At 39.3% G+C, this 10,535-nt stretch overlaps 1 protein-coding gene across 9 annotated transcripts in view; it reads left to right on the top strand.

Annotated features, from left to right (window-relative positions):
• Positions 1-2,748: 2,748 nt before the first annotated feature.
• Positions 2,749-10,535, top strand: part of LOC136886381 (uncharacterized) — a 55,079-nt gene continuing 47,292 nt past the window's right edge. For all 9 annotated transcript variants that reach the window (XM_067159142.2, XM_067159141.2, XM_067159140.2 and 6 more), the window contains exon 1: positions 2,749-2,932. The gene's annotated coding sequence lies outside the window, so the exon portion shown is untranslated. The remainder of the gene's footprint in view (positions 2,933-10,535) is intronic.

Genomic DNA, 10,535 nt, shown 5'->3' with positions numbered 1-10,535 from the left:
TGACTCCTACGGAATGTTTTTTTTTCTATCAATTACTTTTTAAAGTACAATACGAGTGATACATGTGTCAGTGTTAAGTAATTAATGTTTTCGTGACTGGACGATAACACATGAGTCCAACCACACCTTTCAAGAAGAAGAAGAAAAAGAAGAAGAAGAATAAGAATAAGAAGATTGTAGGTTGTTTCAAGTTAAGTATTATTAATTTCATCTTTCAGAAGTTCAAAGGTTTTGCGCAACAGCACTAGTTCCGTTGCTTGACTACATGTGTCGCTGGCGTAGTCTCGCCATCTAATCCACCGTAGAAAGAAAGATAGAGCAAATGGAGAAGGTGAGGACGTAACGCATTTAATCTAAACATTGCATTCGGTGGCATCATCCTCCGCATGATGTCACTGCACTTGAACCATTCACGTGCTACCGTCTGCCAACTGTTAACAGCTTGGAGGAAGTTGGAATGTCCAGGGTAACGTCGAACAGGAAGCACAGATTAAGCTGGCGAGGTGAGCTCCATTTTCCTTGACTGGCCTTACGACGATAGCCAGCCCAAACTGTGTGGAGGTTTCTTTGATTTAGAATCTGTTGCTGTTAATCCATTCAAAGATTGCCAGCATTTCTCTACCTTGTTCTATTGCAGAGGTAAACGGTCTTATTAGTCAACTGAACTTGTTGAAAATAAAGGTGGGTAACAGATTCCACGTCAGAACCGCTTCAAGCTTCACGCCAAAAATGCGCTCTTAAAAGTGTTAGGAAGACTTCTTATACATAATTATGAAGTCTCTGAAAGTGCTTTGCGTAAGATAACAACCTCAACTGTACATTCGTACTCCAATTGCAACAACACAATGATTCCTCAGTCCTCTTCCACAGAAATTACACTAGACGAGGAACCTTAGTATTCTCATTTTAATTAATTTAATGCTTCAATATTCCTCCATGTAGACCTACTTCACAAAATTTCATGTAGTGATTTTTTAATTTAAACCAATTAGTGACTTCGTGATAGTTAGTAACACTGAATCTAGCAGCTGCCCAAGTTCAGTAAAAACAACCGAACATACACCAGGCGGCGTGCTAGCCGGCCAGTGTCTTGGAGAGGGTGCGGTATCCAACTGATGAGCCCATGCCGCACTCTGGGCGAAACACTGGTAACTTTTGACGATTGAGTTTCCTGAATTTTATTTCTAACCGAACTTACACTTAAACTGAGCAAACAGGTCTATTCCGTTTACAGTAGTGTTGGCTTTCTTGCATAAACAAATAAGAAAAGAACACTTTTCTACTTTTAAGAGTATTAATGTGGAGAAAAATGTCCATTCGACTGAACACACTTTACAGGCTAATCTAACAGAAAATTTAGAGCATATAAGCTGGAATAAAAACGTTATTAAAGCAGGGTGCTATTTCATCAATAAAAATGGCATTTTCCATATTATTTAAATCACGCCAAATAAAAATACAATCAATTTGTAAATATATGCAAGTGCCAGGCTATAACTTATCACCGTTGCTATGTGACAATGTTGCTGAACAAGTATTGACACGCGGCACATTGTATGATTAAGAACGATAATTCTTTGACAGAAATTCGCACAATACTGAACCTTAGATAACTGAACCTTACAAGCTGAAATATTTCACACGATTTTTCTGGGCACCACACAATGATTGTAATAAATTTTAATCTTTTCTGGCGATTTTCCTAAAGAGCAATTCAGTAAATTGATTTAAATCTGTGGAATGTATTTTGGTGAAGTACGACTTAAATCCGAATTGAGGGCAATTTTCACTTCTGAACACTTTAAAGATAAGACTGCTGCTCAAATCCAGAAGTTCCTATTGACCGGTCGTCTCCAGAGTGGTCTTCTTTAGCTTTATAAATTGTGCACATTGGTTAGAAAGTTACAACTCTTCCTACTACATCATCATCTGTAGAACGCTTTTTCTCGGTTCTAAAAAAAATCGCAGGGTTGAGTTTACCTAGATGTAATTAGGATGAGTAGAATAGTAATGTACCAAATACATTGTGCTACTGCATGGTTACTTGTTGCATGCTTCCGTGGGGAATCCATGATACGCCACTGTGACTAGCTTATAGTTGTATGTAAATTGTTACAGGACTTTGTCCTATCTAACTTTAATTACTGGAAAATAACATGTGTACAGTAGGCTAATTTATTTTTGAATGCACATAGTTGTCACTTTCCATGCCTTATCTGAAAATGTCGGACAGTTGACGTGTAAGTGTAATTGGTATGCTCTAACTTTAGGCCTAACATTGATGTTATTTTTATGTATTATCTCGTGACTAATAAAGTGTTATAACCCAAGACCAAGAATTTTGGACTTGATAACCTATTCCATAATTCCTCTAAAACTTCAAAGCAATACATTTTCGTTTACGAGTCAATTTTTGAGGTCCCTTGTTCAGGTATTACATCTTGGCAGCAAACACGAGTAGCTGACATCTGTTAGTTGTTTTAACCGCGAGCCGTTAGAAAACGCTAGTGACGCATTCTCGTCGGAAAGCTATGAATTTTTGAGAGAGTTTCCGCTAATATCTTTGTAACATACTTGATAAGAATTGGAAATGCACAATCTTTGAAGTTTTTATAGGAGCAAAGGATATCTCCCAACTATATTATTACTATTATATATTTTTTAATGGTGACAAACAGCTCAGATACTTTTTCTGACAGTAGTTGGTTAAGCTGTATGTTAAGTATTCTTTGCTTGTGAGAGGGAGCTTCTGCGGGTGACACCTCTCTTCTCTACGTCATCCTAGGACTGTAGTAAATTGAATCAAATTGTTCGTTCGTTGAAAGCTCCTGAATAGCTTGGGACGATGTAGTGTTTGAGTTATAACTTGTTAGTGTTGTTGAAATTAATTTTGACGTTGTAGAGGAAATTCTTCTTTGGATTTTCAATACCGGTAAGTATATTCTTGAATCAAACGGTTTCATTCTAGCCACTTGCAGTTACAGAGTGGAAAAACAAGGGACATTTGTACAATTTTGGGTGTGTGAGACAGTTCTATTATTTTTTATTTCCATGTATTTTATTTAAAGCCACTTGTTGCTTTCTTTTGCATAATAATAAAATTCAGAATGAAACGTAAGCTTTAATATGATCAGTGCAGTTGTAGCGTTGCAAATTATTTTGTCGAAGAGCCCGACTCCAAGCAAGTTGGCTGCGCGGTTTGGTCACGTAGCTATCATCCTGCATTCGGGAGATAGAGGGTTCGAACCCGAGTGTCGGCAGCTTTGAAGATAGTTTTCCATTGTCACACCAGGCAAATGTTGGGGCTGTACCTTAATTAAGGCCACTGTAACTTCTTTCCCGGAGGACCGATGACGTAGATGTCAGGCCCCTTTAAACAACATCAAGTTTCTTTCCCACCTCTAGCCCTTTCCCTATCCCATCGTCGCCGTAAGATCTATCTATGTCAGTGCGACCTAAAAAAATTGTAAAATGCCTAGTCAATTAGCTCCCCTGACAATTTTATTTACTTCTTTGATTGTAATAGAGGCATTCGTCAGTAGTAACTATCGGCTTATTGTATTAGATTGGAACACACGCCAATATGGTATCATCAACGCTAGCAACTCACTGATTTTTTCCTGTGGATTAAGGTGTATCATGTTTTAATGTGACTGTTGTTTACAAAGTAATACAACCTATGTATTTTCTGAAAGCTTGTTTTATTCCCTTTCTAATGGAATGTAATAACTTCATGGTACAATCCTAGTGTACTCACTCCAGCTTATAACACACTACTTTGCGTATAAGAATCATACCTTAAAATCCTTGTAGAAGAGAGATGTGTTCATTACCAATGCCATGGGACCCACCCACCCAAAAAGGTACATTTACTTTTATAACCTAATTAAAGCTTTCACGTGCCATTGACCATTAGCTGGCCAGTTGCGAGCACAGCCGTTGGCTGACGTGACGTTCTTTCTCGTATTTTCTTCTTCAAAATCATCCACAAATTTAGATCTGGATTTAGAGCTGGTGAATTTCCAGGGCAAGACAGTGCTGTGACATTTTCTTGCTCGCGTAGTAACTCTTTGACCACGTTTGCATGATGGCAGGGTGCTGAATCGTACAGAAAAATGAATGGTTGTCCTGCAAACAAATCCCTTCCTGATGGTAACATCTTCTCCAAAGTTTTCTTGTACTTCTCTCCATTGATTGTGGATTCTAAGATATCAATACGCCCAACACCATTGTATGAGAAACACCCACATAGCATAGCCCAACACTAGTCGGAAACTTCACAGTTATTAGACTACAGGCAGGTTTCAAAGCGTCACTTGCCTTCTGAATCACACTACAACCTCCATCACTTCCATCAATGTTAATTTTAGATTCTTCACTGAACAGAACATTGTGCCACTGCTCAGCTGGCCAGGTCTGATGTTCTTTAGCCCATGGTACACGCTTCATACGTTCTTGTTTGCTGAGCATAGGTTTCTTTACTGCCTTTCTGGACACCAAACAAAATTTTTGCAGTCTGTTCCCGTACAGTTCTGGAACAAACATCAACCCCAAAAGTTTCCCTCCATTTTTCTGTAAGCACTTCCGAGGTAAGAAATCTGTCCTCCAAACATAAATGACTCAAAGCATTGTTACATCTGGGTGAAGTTTTCAGTTTTTTGCCATATTTTCCTATTCTACCACTCATGACTTCACCCCTGTCTCAAAACTTAGCCAACTGTCTCGCAATTGTACTTTTATGCACTCCCACTGTGTGTGCTATCTACCTATTTGTTTTTCCACATTCACTCAATGCCGCAATCCGTGCAGCCTTTCTACATGTTATATTACATTTCTTGACCATTTTAAAATCCAAATTTGTCTGTCAAACACTTGCAATAACAAATACTCGACAGGTAACCATGAAAAATTTCTATGAACATTCAGAAGGATTATTAAGTCATGAAGTAGGAATCAGAAACTGCATGCATTACAGACACATCTATGAACAATGAATAATATTAGCAGAAGCATTTACTGCCATCTGATGGCACAATACACACTAACACATAAAGTGCAAAGTTTTGGTGTTCTGCTTTCCATTAGCAAATCCTACAAAAACTGCCATGTAAATAAGCCATAAATTAAATTTTTACATGCCATTAAAATAAAATAAAACAAGCTTTCAGAAAAAAATACATTGTATTACCTTCTAAACATCGTTTAAAATTTTTTTAGATGTATGGCTTTTCAGGCGTTTGCTCTATTAACCAGCGTTTTGTCTTAGGTCTGACACTAGACTCTTCAGAGTGGGATGTGTCAGACCCTACCCACTGACGCTGGGTGTATGCAGGTGAACTTATCAGAAGCCTATTTAAGAGGCACAGTCTGATAACTGCATACAGGAGATAAAACTCCACAATGGAATTAATGCCCGCCTAGCGCGGCTGTGAGCTTGCATCCGGGAGATAGTAGGTTCAAATCCCACTATCGGCAGCCCTGAAAATGGTTTTCCGTGGTTTCCCATTTTCACACCAGGCAAACGCTGGGGCTGTACCTTAATTAAGGCCACGGCCGCTTCCTTCCAACTCCTAGGCCTTTCCTATCCCATTGTCGCCATAAGACCTATCTGTGTCGGTGCGACATAAAGCCCCTAGCAAAAAAAAAAAATATAAAACCCAATGAAATCTACAATAAAAACAATGACACATAATAAAAACTTATTGCACAAGTAGAAGACTTGCGAGTCAAACATATACTGAACAGTTCTCAAGTTGAATGATATCCCTGTAGACATGCAGTGGTAAGTTCCTTAAGTTTGATGTGCGGTTTGGGTATGAAATGGTGATGTAAATAATCATAAATATAATATTAATAATTATTATTAAGTTATGATACGTAACAAAAATTAGCCTATTACTTGAGGCTGAGGATGACTTGGAATAGTTTCGTAGACAAACAAGCTATAGGATTTTTTAAAACAAGGAAAGATCATAAGGTTGGAATGCAAGAGGACAAAATGGGCATATACTCGTTTGTAGGAAGAGGGATTAGGGATTGGAATAATTAACTGGGGGAGATACATTTCCAGCTTAAGACGAAATGAACAACTGATGGGAAATAAACCACGTAAGCAAATTAGTGGTGATTGATTGATTGATCGATTGATTGATTGATTGAGAAATGTTTTCATGGAAACTAGGAGAGTCGTTATCCCTTTCGCGGAAGTAGAGGCTGAGCTATACTGACACTGCGTCTTTTCTACCGCCTTTCCCACATCTGAGGGATCGCAGGTGCGGACTGTCACACATGTTGATTTGGCCCTGTTTTAGAGCTGGATATACAAGGGCTGTAAATAAGGTAGTCCAGGTACTTGCTTAATATCAGGCATGTGCAAATGGCATATGGGAACAGTCATGTGGCGCTGTTGTCGATGTATAGTGTGCATTTGATGGGCATCCAGTTGGGAGTGTTATTGCTGTGTGGCGTTGAAGTGAAGATCGGCATTTCTCTGCTCTAAATCATGTTTTCAAAAGATGATCAGCGTTTGTGGATTAAAATCGAAGTTGCCCATGGCAAAAATGTATCAGAATGTTATCGAGGATTACGTGAAGCCTGTGGCACTGTTGCTTAACTGTATAGGGCGGTTGCACGATGGGTCAAGGCGTTTTGTGCGGGTTGGAACGAGACTGAGGATTGGCACGGCACTGGTCGGTCGTCCATTCCTCAAGAGCAGGTTGTCATGAGCGGTCTCATTTCCGTAGATCATCGATGGACTGTCTGGAAATTATCTGTAGAGGTTGGCCTCCGTCATCAAACGGTGTGACGCATACTGACAAACTCTCTTAACATGAGGAAAATTGTGTTCCATTCGGTTCCACATCAACTCACCACCGTTATGCACTGGCTGGCATCCACCTGGACAGATACTGCAACGAAGGAGATTAAATTCTGCAGCGTATCATCGCCATTGATGAGACGTGGGCACGAGCTTGAATTAAAGCATCAGTTGAATGAACGGCTTCACCCAGATTTGCCACGTCCACAAATTTTGACGGGAACCCAGTCATGTGAAGCTTATGCTGATTGTGACAAACTACTAAAAGGGTGTTAATTCTTACTTATGCCGTGCCAGGAGGACAAACTATCAACAGTGACTACTATGGAGCAACATCTACGTCCGGCTGTGCAGTGCAAACTTCCACATTTATTGCAAAACGATCGTGCCCTCAGTTAAAAGGAAAAAAACCAGTCACCAGTTTCACAAAAAATAATTGAATTATTGGTGACACTACGTGTTACATAAAGACTGTTTTCTTTATTCAATTTACATAAATTGTTACACATTTAAAAAAATGTTTTATGGCTATCTTTGAGGATTCAAACGTAGCTCTTCAGTTCGTGTATGCTGCACATCCACTGACTGAGATCACTCTTGGAGAAACTGTTGAAAACTCTCATGGCAAGGTTTTGTGGAACCACAAATTATTAAAAACTACTCCTGTCCCCTTGATGTAGATTATCATACTCCAGCAATATATAAGTAATAATAATAATAACGTAAACGTTTCCACCTTTTCAATGCTACAATATATTCACAAAATTACAAATTATACGGTACTAGTTTCGACCCATCTAGGGGTCATCATCAGCCGTATTGGAGCAAAGATCATTTGTGGCGAAATCCTAAGACAATGTTATTTTAAAGAATAACAAGTGAAATGAGATGTTATGGTAATAGTTAATAATACAAGGAATATACATACTAAAAGGTTTTTAACAAAGAATAAAGTATAAATGGGGTGTTGTAAAAATTATAATCATGGAAATCAGCAAGTTCTTGTATGTATATTCCTTGTATTATTAACTATTACCATAACATCTCATTTCACTTGTTATTCTTTAAAATAACATTGTCTTAGGATTTCGCCACAAATGATCTTTGGCTCCAATACGGCTGATGATGACCCCTAGATGGGTCGAAACTAGTACCGTATAATTTGTAATTTTGTGAATATATTGTAGTATTGAAAAGGTGGAAACGTTTACGTTATTATTATTATTACTTATATATTATTCTCAGTTCAATACGGACCAAAAACATGAAATTCATAACCATCAATACTCCAGCAAATCAAAAGGATGATAGGGAACTCCACGTTTGTGTTGGTGAACACTTTGAAGTCTGAGGAAAAGTGTGTTAGAAAGTGTTTCTCTTCATAATATTACAGTATTTATTACTATTTTATTTTGCTTATGGCTAGTACGGAGGTTTGCTCCACTTAAGCTTGGATGATTTTGGCATACAATTTGTCCTAGGCAAGTCCTTTTCTCCAGACCCGGTTCAGCTCGATGTTATAGCCACGAGCATGGGCTATTGCCCTACATCTCAATTTTCACAGTAGAAGACTTCTACGGAGTACAGGAAGATGAATATTGTCCCACACCTCCTTGCACACTTTCTAAAGACCCTCACTAGTGGTGGGACATCCGGAAGAAAACCCTCTTTTCAGGAAACCAAAGGCACAGAAATCCATCGGTGCGGCATCTGATGAATTGACTGGGATGTCACTAAATGGTATGACACGGTCACCAGTCTCTGCTTCTTTTCTCTTGTAGTAGGTGAATTGAAATGCTGTTGAAAATCTGCCAAGCAATATGGAATTCTAGAAGATGGCCCGAGGAATGGGTACAGTCAATCTTTGTCCCAGTCCACAAGAAAGGATCGAGGAAAAAAATGTGAAAATTATCGCTTAATTGCTTTGATTTCACATGCCAGTAAAGTTATGCTTCATATCCTGCACAAGAGACTCCGGGCATTTCTAGAGTAGCAAATTCCTGAAGTCCAGACTGGATTTATGAAAGGAAAAGGTACTCGAGAACAGATCTTAAGCGTAAGACAAATCATAGAAAAGGCTACAGAATTCAATGTTCCGGTATATCTGTGCTTTATTGACTACCAAAAGACCTTCGATACTGTCAAATGGAACCATCTTTGGAAAATTTTGGATGACATGGGTTTGCCACTCCATTTGATTGATCTCCTCAAGTCCTTGTATAAGGAAAATACAGCCACTGTGAAGATTCAAAACAAACAGTCTCAGCAGTTTCGTACACGGGCTGGAGTTCGCCAGGGATGTATCCTAATAATACCAATACAATGGTCCGTTATTGGACACTACAAATTTTCCAGCTAACTCATTCCCGGTTGGCTGGAAAATTTGTAGTGTCCAATAACGGACCATTGTATTGGTATTATAAATTTGCTCATTCGGGACAAATATTTTAAATTCCCTATGGGAGTCGGCATCTGTATTGTTTGAGGGATGTATCCTGTCACCGGTACTTTTCAATATCTATGGTGAATATGCAATGAGAACTGCTTTAGATGGCTGGGACAAAGGGTTTTCCATTGGGGGATGCATGATCAACAACTTGAGATTTGCTGATGACACCACCTTGATATAATCTGAAGAGTTGACAGAGCTGATCAAGAGAGTAGAGGAAGCAAGCCTAGAAATTGGATTACGCCTAAATCGACAGAAAACCAAAGTCATGATTGTTGATCGTAAGAACAACAACAGTCCAGATATCAAACATTCGAGGGTGTGAAGTTGTACATCAGTATGTATACCTAGGCTCCTTACCATCCAATTCTGGTGGTTCCAAAGATGAAATAAAGCGAAGAATTGAAATAGCAAAGGTAACATGATCTGTCTGCGGAAGATCTGGAAAGATAACATCACCATTAAGACAAAAAAGAAGCTTGTTGAATCTCTAGTCTTCTCAGTCTTCTTGTATGGCGCAGAGACATGGACCATCCTCAAACGTGATCATGAACGGATAGAAAGCTTTGAAATGTGGTGCTGGAGGAAAATGTTAAGGATTCCTTGGACAGCTCATCGCACGAACACATCAATCCTTAACCAACTTCAGATAAAAGTTCTATCGTGTAAGGTCTCTCAGCGGATTGTACGCTACTTTGGACATATAATGCGCCGAGATGGTAGTCTTCAAAAGCTGATTGTTGAGGGCAAAGTCCAGGGAACCAGACAACGAGGACGAATGCCAACGCGATGGATTGATATGGTGAACGGCCCCTTACAGTGTTCTCTCAGAGTAATCACGTTGAAAGCTTTAGGTAGGGAAGAATGGCGGAGTATGGTTCATCGGCTAGAGGGCCGAATATTATGATAGTCACGACGCCTCAGTCATGAGGCAAAACGAAGATGATGAAGAAGGTGACTGATGATCTGGCAGTATGCTGGATGCTTTATCCATGTGGATCCCAACATTTGAAGCATCCTTACCATACAGCCGAGGGATTTCTTCATTGAAATAGGGGTCTGTGAGATTCTTCTGGAAGTAGGTAGCATTGATATTCACATTTTTGGCCCTCTGAGGATTCTGAATTTACCTAGGGCACAGTATTCTGCCACTACCTTGAACCCCCAAGCCAACTTTTCTATGTTTTCCTTGAAGTCTGAGTGCCCCTTTTGGGCGGTAGTAAATTGCTCGAAGCTTGTTGGTGTCTTCCAAATAAACCTAAGCTTCAT

This window comes from Anabrus simplex, chromosome X (genome assembly GCF_040414725.1).
Source record: "Anabrus simplex isolate iqAnaSimp1 chromosome X, ASM4041472v1, whole genome shotgun sequence".
In the NCBI taxonomy this organism is placed as follows: domain Eukaryota; kingdom Metazoa; phylum Arthropoda; class Insecta; order Orthoptera; family Tettigoniidae; genus Anabrus; species Anabrus simplex.
Note: the sequence above shows the minus strand (reverse complement) of the source record. Positions and strands in the feature narration are given on the sequence as shown.